Genomic DNA, 10,986 nt, shown 5'->3' with positions numbered 1-10,986 from the left:
CAGCCTCTTGAGTAGCTGGGATTACAGGCACGCGCCACCATGCCCAGCTAATTTTCTGTATTTTTAGTAGAGACGGGGTTTCACCATGTTGACCAGGATGGTCTCGATCTCTTGACCTCGTGATCCACCCGCCTCAGCCTCCCAAAGTGCTGGGATTACAGGCTTGAGCCACCGCGCCCGGCTACCCAGCTAATTTTTGTATTTTGAATAGAGACAGGGTTTCACCGTGTTGGCCAGGCTGGTCTCAAACTCCTGACCACAAGTGATTTGCCTGCCTTGGCCTCCCAAAGTACTGGAATTATAGGCATGAGTCACCGTGCCGGGCTGAGGCCCTACTAATCTGACTGATAAGAGTCATAACTAACTAAAACAAAAAATCAAGAGCAGAAACCTTTCTTGGAAACTGCTTGGATAGAAAAGCCTGGATTATAATTGATTAATTGCTCAAAGTTGAATGGCAACAAGATTGAGAGGCAAAAACTCCAGGGTGTCCAGTCTCAACAAAAAGGTAAATATTTATCAAATACAAAAACTTTTGTGTGAAGTGGTGTGAGAGAACTCCATCAAGAGAGAAAAGGAACCCCATGTGCTCTGTCCAAAGGATTGTAAATGGTTTAGCCCCTATGGAATAGTATGATGGTGCCTGAAAAAAATAATAAAATTATCATATATTTTAGCAACCCACTTTTGTGTGTCTCTTTCTCTCTCTCTTTTTTGTTTTTTTGAGATGGAGTTTCACTCTGTTGCCCAGACTGGAGTACAATGGCGTGATCTTGGCTCACCACAACCTCTGCCTCCTGGGTTCAAGCGATTCTCCTGCCTCACACTCCTGAGTAGCTGGGATTATAGGCATGTGCCACCACACCTAGTTAATTTTTGTATTTTTAGTAGAGACAATGTTTCACCAAGTTGGTCAGGCTAGTTTCAAACTCCTGACCTTGTGATCTGCCAGCCTCGGCCTCCCAAAGTGCTGGAGTTATAGGCATGAGCCACCGCACCCTTAGATCATGAATATTTTTGGGTGGCACATTCTGTAGCAACAAGAGGGTGAGATTCTCCTTTGCTCCCAGAGGAGGATGATATTCCCAGTATTCGATTTATGCTGCAGGCTGATATGAAAATGAAACTCACTAGGCTGTAAAGGATAAAAATGTACAAATTTACACTATAACAGTATAATGCTATATAGTCTAATACCATTTATATATGGCAATTATATATCATATACAAGTTACATGTAATATTTACCAATTACCTACCATAACCAAACAATGTACTATATATAAATGCAGAATATGTACATGTGTGTGTGTATGTGTACACACACGCACTGTATCTGGTACTAGACAATGCTTGACTATATTATGATACTGTACATGAATATCTCTCCCTTTTTTTTTTTGAGACAGTTTCTTTCTTGTTACCCAGGCTAGAGTGCAATGGCGTGATCTCGGCTCACCGCAACCTCCGCCTCCTGGGTTCAGGCAATTCTCCTGCCTCAGCCTCCTGAGTAGCTGGGATTACAGGTACGTGCCACCATACCCAGCTAATTTTTTGTTATTTTTTAGTAGAGACGGGGTTTCACCATGTTGACCAGGATGGTCTCGATCTCTTGACCTCATGATCCACCCGCCTCGGCCTCCCAAAGTGCTGGGATTACAGGCGTGAGCCACCGCGCCCGGCCCTCTTCTTTAAATTTCAACAGAAAATACCTTACCAAAATATTGGAAAAGAGAATGCTGCAATATATAACTATATCATAACCCATGATGAAGTGGCATTCAATTCAGGAAAGCAATACTGCTTTTAACTCTGAAAATCCATTCATGCAATACACCTTAATAGTATAGGATCAACAGCAAACAACACAAGAACATTCTAAAAGATGCAGAAAAAGCACATGACAAACCTTGACATCCCTTCATGATCAAACACTTGGCCAGGTACAGTGCCTTACACCTGTAATCCCAGCACTTTGGGAAGCCCAGGCGGATGAATCGCCTGAGGTCAGGAGTTTGAGACCAGCCTGGCCAACACGGGGAAACCCCGTCTCTACTAAAAATACAAAAATTAGCTGGGTGTGGTGGCACGTGCCTGTAATCCCAGCTACTCGGGAAGCTGAGGCAGAAGAATGACTTCAACCCAGGAGGTGGAAGTTGCAGTGAGCTGAGGTCGCAGTATTGCACTCCAGCCTGAGTAACAAGAGTGAAACTCCGTCTCAAAAAAAAAAAAAAAAAAAAATCCACTCAATACAAAGGAACTTTCTCAACCTACTATAAGGTATATATAAAAAATGCAAAACAACCCTCATTTGTGATGGTGAAGGACTAACTGCTTTCTCCCAAAGATAAGACACAGACAAGGATGTCTGCTCTCATGCCTTCTACTCAGCTTGAGAAGGGAGATGCTACTAGGCCAACCAGGTCAGAAAATAAAAGCCTTCCAGATTTATAGTAAATATACATGCACGGTGAGGTTGAGGCTGCACTGAACCAAGATTGCACCACTGCACTACAGCCTGGGTGACAAAATGAGATCCTGTTTCAAACAATGAAAAAACTTTCTGTTTTGGCAAATACACTTAACATAATGAAAGAGAGTTGGGCTCGGTGGCTCACACCTGTAATCCCAGCGCTTCAGGAGGCTGAGGCAGGTGGATCACCTGAGGTCAAGAGGTGGAGACCAGCCTGACCAACATAGTGAAACCCCGTCTCTATTAAAAATACAAAAAATTAGCTAGGCATGATGGTGGGTGCCTGTAATCCCAGCTAACTGGGAGGCTGAGGCAGGAGAATCACTTGAACCCGAGAGGCGGAGGTTGCAGTGAGCTGAGCTTGTGCCATTGTACTCCAGCCTGGGTGACAGTAGGAGACCCCATCTCAAAAGAAAGAAAAGACAGGCTGTAGACTGGGACAAAATATTTGCAAGATACCTGTCTAATGGAGGACTGACACCCAAAAGATAGAAAGAACTCCCAAAACTCAATAAGAAAACAACCAACCAATCAAAAATAGCATGCCATTAGAGAAGAGCAAATGAAAACAACGACGCACCACTGAATTGTTGCTTGGTGGAGTGGTTAAAATCCAAAAAACACTGACATCACCAAATGTTGGTGAAAATGTGAAACCTATCTTGAGGTTTAAAGCAGTGTGATTCTGGGGTTGAATCATCAGACTGGCAGTAGTAACATAGCCAGCTGGAACCTTCCTGTTCCTGAACACAGATTAACTTGCTTTTGTACCTATATTCTTTTGTAAAATATTGCAAATCCCTGAACAGAGCCAGGAAGGGCCCCTTTTCTCTTCTTTTTTTTTTTTTTTTTTCTAAGACTGGGTTTCACCATGTTGGTCAGGCTGGTCTTGAACTCCCGACCTCAGGTGATCCGCCCACCTTGACCTCCAAAGTGCTTGGATTACAGGCATGAGCCACCATGCCTGGCTGCCCCTTTTCTCTTGATCTTTATTATAGATTAACTTCTCTCTCTTACCTTTCTCACACAAAGACTTCACGGCCATCACACTGTCTTAAGCTGGAATGTCAAATTTGATACTGGCTCACTGCAGCATCAAACTCCTGGACTCCAGTGATCCTCCTGCCTCAGACTGCTTTGTGGCTGGAACTACAGGTGAGTGCCACCACGCCTGTCTAATTTTTCTATTTTTCTTTTCTAGAGATGGGTTTGTTGTATTACCAAGGCTAGTCTCCAACTTCTGGTCTCAAGCAATCCTCCTGCCTCAGCCTCACAAAGGTAGGATTACAGGTGTGGGACACCCCACTCAGTCAAGAGTTAAACTTTTTTTTTTTTTTTGAGATGGTGTTTCTCTCTCACTGCCCAGGCTGGAGTGCAATGGCGCAATTTCAGCTCTCTGCAACCCCGCCTCCCAGGTTCAAAAGATTCTCCTGCCTCAGCCTTCTGAGTAGCTGGGATTATAGGCATGCACTAACACACCCAACTAATTTTTTTTTTTTTTAAAGACAGGGTTTCACCATGGCCAGGATGGTCTCGATCTCTTGACCTCATGATCCGCCTGCCTTGGCCTCCCAAGGTGTTGGGATTACAGGCGTGAGCCACCACGCCCAGCCCCAACTAATTATTTGTATTTTTAGTAGAGAGGGGATTTCTACATGTTGGTCAGGCTGGTCGAAAACTCCTGACCTCAGGTGATCCACTGGCATTGGCCTCCCAAACTGCTGGGATTACAGGTGTGAGCCACCATACCCAGCCACCCAACCATGCCCAGCTAATTTTTATATTTTTAGTAGAGACAGGGTTTCACCATGTTGGCCAGGATGGTCTCGATCTCTTGACCTTGTGATCCACCTGCCTTGGCCTCCCAAAGTGCTGGGATGACAGGCGTGAGCCACCGTGCCCGGCCAAGAGTTTAACTTTTAACTCTAGAGTTCTAAGCCCATTTCCCTAGAATCTGTATTTTCCTGAATGGCAATTCTCAGATTTTTGCTCAAATAATCTCCTTATAATGGGAATCCGATCGTTTCAATTATTTAAGGTTGAAAAGTCCAAATAAGGCGACTACATCACTGTAGCCAATATAGTATTTTTTTGATTTTTATTCTACTGTACCATATGAAAGCCTATCCTTCAACCTGTAAACTAAAAATAAAAACCTATGCTCCCCACCCCACCTCAATCAAGTCAACTGGCTGGCTCTTTACCAATGGGAGGCCCCCGAAAACCTGAAAGTTCCCAGTTATGTCAGTAAGGGAGATCAGACACTCCATACTCTCCCTTCTGGAGTTTAGATGGAGCAACTGACCCACATTCATGTTAAAATAGACATAACTGCAAAGAGACTGAGCGTGGTGGCTCACTCCTGTAATCCTAGCACTTTTGGAGGTTGAGGCGGGTGGATCATTTGAGGTCAGGAGTTCGAGACCATCCTGGCCAACATGGTGAAACCTTGCCTCTACTAAAAATACAAAACAATTAGCCGGGCGTGGTGGTGGGCGCCTGTAATCCTAGCTATTTGGGAGGCTGAAGCAGGAGAATTGCTTGAATCCGGGAGACGGAGTTTGCAGTGAGCCAAGATCGTGTGCACTCCAGCTTGGGCTACAGAGCAAGACTACATCTCAAAAAAAGACCTGCAAAGAGACCCTTTGTGCCAATAAAATACTAAATAGCAAACAAGACCTAAGGCCATGCAAGGGAAGGATTAAGTCACGCCTTAGAATTCATAAAATCTAGTGAAACAGATCGGTTTTTTGACAGGGATGGAATCACATGGCAAGTAACAGACCCCCTTCGCTTATGCATTCCTTCCTGCCCCTTTCAAATTTTGGACACAACTTCACACTCTCAACCAACTGCCAGCTACAGAATCCCTGAACCACCTGTGCCTTCTAAGCCCCGCTTCTATGTGTCCTGCCTTTCCCTCCTTCCACGCATTGATTTATGATTTTCCCTGCAATTCCTGTCTCGCTGAAATGAATAAAACCAAACTGCCATTGAACCTCCTGGGGACCACTTCCTGGAGGCTTCAGAGGGTTGTTTCCCTTGGTTATGTTCTCTCATATTCGGTGTAGAATATAGATCAAGTTATTTTGCAGATAGCTTTGGTTTTTCCATTATTAAACCACAAGCCATGACTGGGTGTTTCTCATTCAGGAATCGCTGTTTGCTCAAGTGAACTCTATTTTTTTTCAAACTCCTATTCTGAGAAGGAAAACTCTTTAATTTTTAAGATGCCTCAGTTTAGGGTTTTTTGTTGTTGTTGTTGTTGTTCTTTCTGTTTTGTTTTGTTTGAGACGAGGTGTCTCCCTCTGTCGCCCAGGCTGGAGTGCAGTGGTGCGACCTCGGCTCACAGCGGTCTCAACCTCCACCCTCAAGCGACCCTCCCACCTCAGTCCCCTGGGACTGAGTAGCTGAGACTTACAAGTGGGCGGCATCACCGCACCTTTAATTTATTTTTTATAGAAACGGGGGTCTCGCCATGTTGCGCAGGCAGGTTTCGAATTTCTGAGCTGAAGCAATCACCCCGCCTCAGCCTCCCCGCCGTCAGCCACTACGCCTGGCCTTCAGTTTAGTTTTTAAGGAAAAAAGGCGGGACTGGTGACCCCACAGCCCACTGCTCCTCCCACACGAACCCCACACCCGAGACGGGATTCCCCCCATGACCCTCCCGTGATACCAGCACAATCTGCGGAGACGCAGAGCTACACCGAGAGGGCTCCCGGGCCCGGGCCGGGGTCGCGGTCGCAGCGCAGGGGCAGACTGGGCGCCCGGGGTCCCAGCTGCCGGCCCAACAACTCTACCTTACAGCCGAAGGGACCGAGGGCCGAGCTGCGCCAGTAGCACTCGGGTCTGCAGACCTGATGTCGCCGCGGGGAGGCCCGGATCCCGCCAGAGCCGGTTCCGGCCGGTTACACACAGCCCCTCCCCCGTCTCGGGACCCCCGGTCCCGCACACTCACCATTTCACAGCTTCCAGGTGTCCTGGCCTCCTCTCCACGGATCCCTCGAACAGTCCAGTCACTTCGCAGGCGACCGAGCGACAGAAGCTATGGCGGAGGCACCTGGTCCCTCTCGGGGCCGGAAAGCCGAGATCCCGACCTCCCCTCGGTGCAAGACGCCTGGGAGTCAGGAGAGCGGGAATGCGGCCTCCCCTTCCCCGGATGGACAGCTTGCAGGACCCCGCGCCAGCGCCCCTGATTGGATGAGCCTCCAGTCCCCGTCCCCTCGGTCCTGATTGACAGCGGAAGCCCTGCGTAACGCGGCCCTGCAGAACCCACCTGACCTGTTCTAAGCACGGGTTATCTAAGCGAGCAATTGCGTCTTGCTGTTTGGGTATTTGCATTTCAGCCAAACTTGCTCCGAATGGCTAGAGGGGGCACCGTTGTCTTCCTCACTCAATGAACTGTCCCTGCTCCTTTGTCCTGCACAGGGAATTCCAGACTCGGAGTTCAGTGGAGGTGAAGGAAATTAAAATATTTTAAGCTAAAATATATTTCTTTGACAGATTTTGAAATGGCTGTCGCTCGGTCGCAAAAGAAAGTGGCCTGGCAAAGCTGTCTTTGAGAAGGAAAATTAGCATCTGCAGAGAATCTCCCCTGATGAAACCATCCCCTCTCCCCCTTTATTCCTCCCTTCCCCCCGCCTTTTTTTTTTCTTGAGACAGAGTTTTGCTCTTGTGGCCCAGCTGGAGTGCAGTGGCACAATCTCGGCCCACTGCAACCTCCACCTCCCAGGTTCCAGTGATTCTCCTGCCTCAGCCTCCTGAGTAGCTGGGATTACAGGCATGTTCCACCAGGCCTGGCTAATTTGGTATTTTTAGTAGAGACGGGGTATCTCCATGTTGGTCAGGCTGGTCTCAAACTCTCGACCTCAGGTGATCGGCCCACCCTGGCCTCCCAAAGTGCTGGGATTACAGGTGTGAGCCACTGTGCCTGGCTCTTTCTTTCCCTTTATCCAATCTCGGAGAGATTGTGACCCAAACACAGGCAGGGTGCAGTGTTTCATGCCTGTAATCCTAGCATTTCGGGGGGGCCTAGACTGGAGCATCGCTTAAAACAGAGTTGAAGATCAACGTGGTCAACACAAGGAGACCCCCATTTTTATTATTTTAAAAATCTTTACTTCTATCAACTGTATGTTCCCATATAAGTCTTCTGAGCCGGGCGCGGTGGCTCACGCCTGTCCTAGCACTTTGGGGGGCTGAGGTGGGTGGATCACCTGAGGTCAGGAGTTCAAGACCAGCCTGGCCATCATGGTGAAACCCCATCTTTAAAAAATAAATAAATAAATAAATAAAAGTCTTCCAAGGGGAGCCAAGCGCAATGGCTCCTGCCTGTAATCCCAGCGCTTTGGGACAGCAAGGTGGAGGATCACTTAAGGCCAGGAGTTCCAGACCAGTTTAAGCAATATAGGGAGACTGTCTCTACACAAAATTTAAGGTAGCCAGGGATAGTGGCCTGTATCTGTAGTCCTAGCTATTCTGGAGGCTGAGGCGGTAGGACGGCTTGAGCCCAGAAGGTCAAGGCTGCAGTAAGCCAAGATGGCACCACTGTCCTCTAGCCTCAGCGACAGAGAAGACCTCGCCTTAAACAAACAAACAAAAGAAAAAACAAACAAAAATTTTCCAGTTAACTGCTTTGAGGCATTTTCCAGAAAAAGTTGGTGACGCTCTCCCTGTTAGTGAGCCAGCCATCTTTAACATCCACACGCCCTCTGTGAGTGTGGATTTCTCAGGGTTATGCTAAGAATTCCAGTATTTACAGCAGGTGATTGTCTGGTTATAACATTGTGTTTTCCATCAATGAGCAGGGGACAAAATAAGGAGAATAGAAGTAACTAAAGTGGATGACGTACTTACCCGAGCTATCGTAGTCCTGGAAGACATTTTTTTTTTTTTTTTTTTGAGACAGGGTCTCACTTTATTGCCCAGTCTGGAGTGCAATGGTGTGATCACCGTTCATTTATTTTTAGCAGGGCATGCGAGTTATAACCTTCTTTCTGAGGTTGTAATTCTGGTTGTCTTGTGGCTGTTTTCTGCAGAATGTTTTGGTTTTGTCGTTGTCAACCTAAGAGGAAGAGCCTAAGGCAAAATTAATGTAAGCAGAGTGTTTATTTGGGCTAGGCTTGAGGATTGACACTCTGGAGCACAGATTCAAGTTGCACTGAATATACACTTCAATTAGCAACACTTTCAGGTGTATTTATTTATTTATGATGGAGTCTTGCTCTGTCACCAGGCTGGAGTGCAGTGGTGTGATCTTGGCTCATTGCAACCCCTGCCTCCCGAATTCAGGTGATTCCCCTGTCTCAGCCTCCCGAGTAGCTGGGACTACAGGAGCATGCCACCACACCTGGCTAATTTTTTGTAGGGGCTTCACTCTGTTGGCCAAGATGGTCTTGATCTCCTGACTTCATGATCCACCTGACTTGGCCTCCCAAAGTACTGGGATTATAGGCGTTGAGCCACTGGGCCCGGACTCAGGTGGGATTGTTTTTTGTTTTTTTTTTCTTTGAGACCCAGTCTTGCTCTGTCGCCAGGCTGGGGTGCAGTGGCACCATCTCAGCTCACTGCAGCCTTCGCCTCCCAGGTTCAAGCAATTCCCCTGCCTCAGCCCCCCGAGTAGCTGGGACCACAGGCTCACATCACCACGCCAGGATAATTTTTCGCATTTTAGTGGAGACGGTTTCACCTTGTGGCCAGGATGGTATCGGTCTCCTGACCTCGTGATCTGCCCGCCTTGGCCTCCCAAAGTGCTAGGATTACAGGCATAAGCCACCTCGCCTAGCCTGCTTCCTCATTTTAATGTCTCTAGGATCCTGATAATTAAAAGAACTCACTTTCCTCGGACAAGAATTCTCTAATTATGCAAAGAGTCACTAGAACGAAAATCTGTGAAGGTCAGACTTAGAACAAGATCCATTTGGGATGTCTCCTAGAGAAAGTGTTTATTAATTTAACAGTAAATTTAGCTTAAACTAACTCGAGTTGAGAGATTCCTGTTGGTGAAAATGAAGGTCTTAAAGGAGAAAATAATTTCTAAACTGAGAAGGGGACAGAAGGCCATTTTGAATTCCCAGATAAATCCTTAATTTTCTCTGCCTCATCATCTGGCACTGATCCGCCCTTGTGGGGCAGGCTCCATTTCAGCAGTCATGGTTTGACTTCCAAGTTTGGGAATATAATTTACCTTCTGACAGCAGGTTTTCCTTGTGAACTATGCATGAAGCAGGCTGGTTACCTGAACTACTTTAAATGTTTGCTTTACTTTTCTTTTGATTCCTTTATAAGATATTGCTGCCGGCTGGGCACTGTGGTTCATGCCTGTAATCCCAGCACTTTGAGAGGCCGAGGTGGGTGGATCATGAGGTCAGGAGTGCGAGACCAGACTGGCCAACATGGGAAAACCCCATCTCTACTAAAAATACAAAAATTAGCCGGGTATGGTGCCGTGTGCCTGTAATGCCAGCTACTCAGGAGGCTGAGACAGGAGACTCGCTTGAACTCAGGAGGCAGAGGTTGCAGTGAGCTGAGATCGCACCATGCACTCCAGCCTGGGAGACAGAGCCAGACCCTGTCTAAAAATATATATACATATATATCTACCATATAATTCCAGTTTTTCCATGCCCTTAGTTTTATTCTGTTGTTGGTGCGTTATTTTTTTTATTATAATTTTTTTTTTGAGACGGAGTTTCGCTCTTGTTACCCAGGCTGGAGTGCAATGGCACGATCTTGGCTCACCGCAACCGCCGTCTCCTGGGTTCAGGCAATTCTCCTGCCTCAGCCTCCTGAGTAGCTGGGATTACAGGCATGCACCACCATGCCCAACTAATTTTTTGTATTTTTAGTAGAGACGGGGTTTCACCATGTTGACAGGATGGTCTCGATCTCTTGACCTCGTGATCCACCCGCCTTGGCCTCCCAAAGTGCTGGGATTACAGGCTTGAGCCACCGCGCCCGGCCGATGCGTTATTTTCTTGAGTGAAAATGAGTAGATTGAGAGATAGGATATAAAAAATCTTTGGCCATCCCTCATCCCAAATTTGTAATCTCTGATGACATCAGGCCCTCTCTCCTGTTCTAGCGTTGGCCTGACCAGACCTCGAGGCAGACGACCTTCCCCCAATATCCCCACTTCCCTCAATCCCCCATTTCCAGAAAGAAGGGCTCACTGAATACAGGAAGACACCAATGTCAGCTTTGCAAAGCCTGAAGCATGTTCTCCTGAAATGCCAACATCCCCAGGGTGGGGGCCAGGCTGTAGCTTAAGGAGGAAATCCAGCTGTGGCTAGAACCTTTATTTCTTGCTCCCTTTCTTTTCTTTTCTTTTTTTTTTTTTTTTTTTGAGACAGGGTATTACTCTGTCACACAGGCTGGAGTGCAGTGTCATGATCATAGCTCACTGTAGCCGCTACCTCCAAGGTTGAAGCAATCCTCCTTCCTCAGCCTCCTAAGTAGCTGGGACAATAGGCGCAGGGCCACCAGGCCTGGCTAATTTTTTTTTTTTTTTTTTT

At 47.1% G+C, this 10,986-nt stretch overlaps 1 long non-coding RNA gene across 2 annotated transcripts in view; it reads right to left on the bottom strand.

Annotated features, from left to right (window-relative positions):
• Positions 1-6,921, bottom strand: part of LOC116546884 — an 8,120-nt gene extending 1,199 nt beyond the window's left edge. The window contains exon 1 of one of the 2 annotated variants that reach the window (XR_004266876.1): positions 6,432-6,921. This is a non-coding gene — a long non-coding RNA (uncharacterized LOC116546884). The remainder of the gene's footprint in view (positions 1-6,431) is intronic. The other variant, XR_004266875.1, reaches the window with a different exon arrangement.
• Between the last annotated feature and the right edge of the window lie 4,065 nt (positions 6,922-10,986).

This window comes from Sapajus apella, unplaced genomic scaffold (assembly GCF_009761245.1).
Source record: "Sapajus apella isolate SASKATOON/1434 unplaced genomic scaffold, GSC_monkey_1.0 scaffold1597, whole genome shotgun sequence".
Lineage (NCBI taxonomy): Eukaryota > Metazoa > Chordata > Mammalia > Primates > Cebidae > Sapajus > Sapajus apella.
This window is presented reverse-complemented; position numbering and strand designations above follow the sequence as displayed.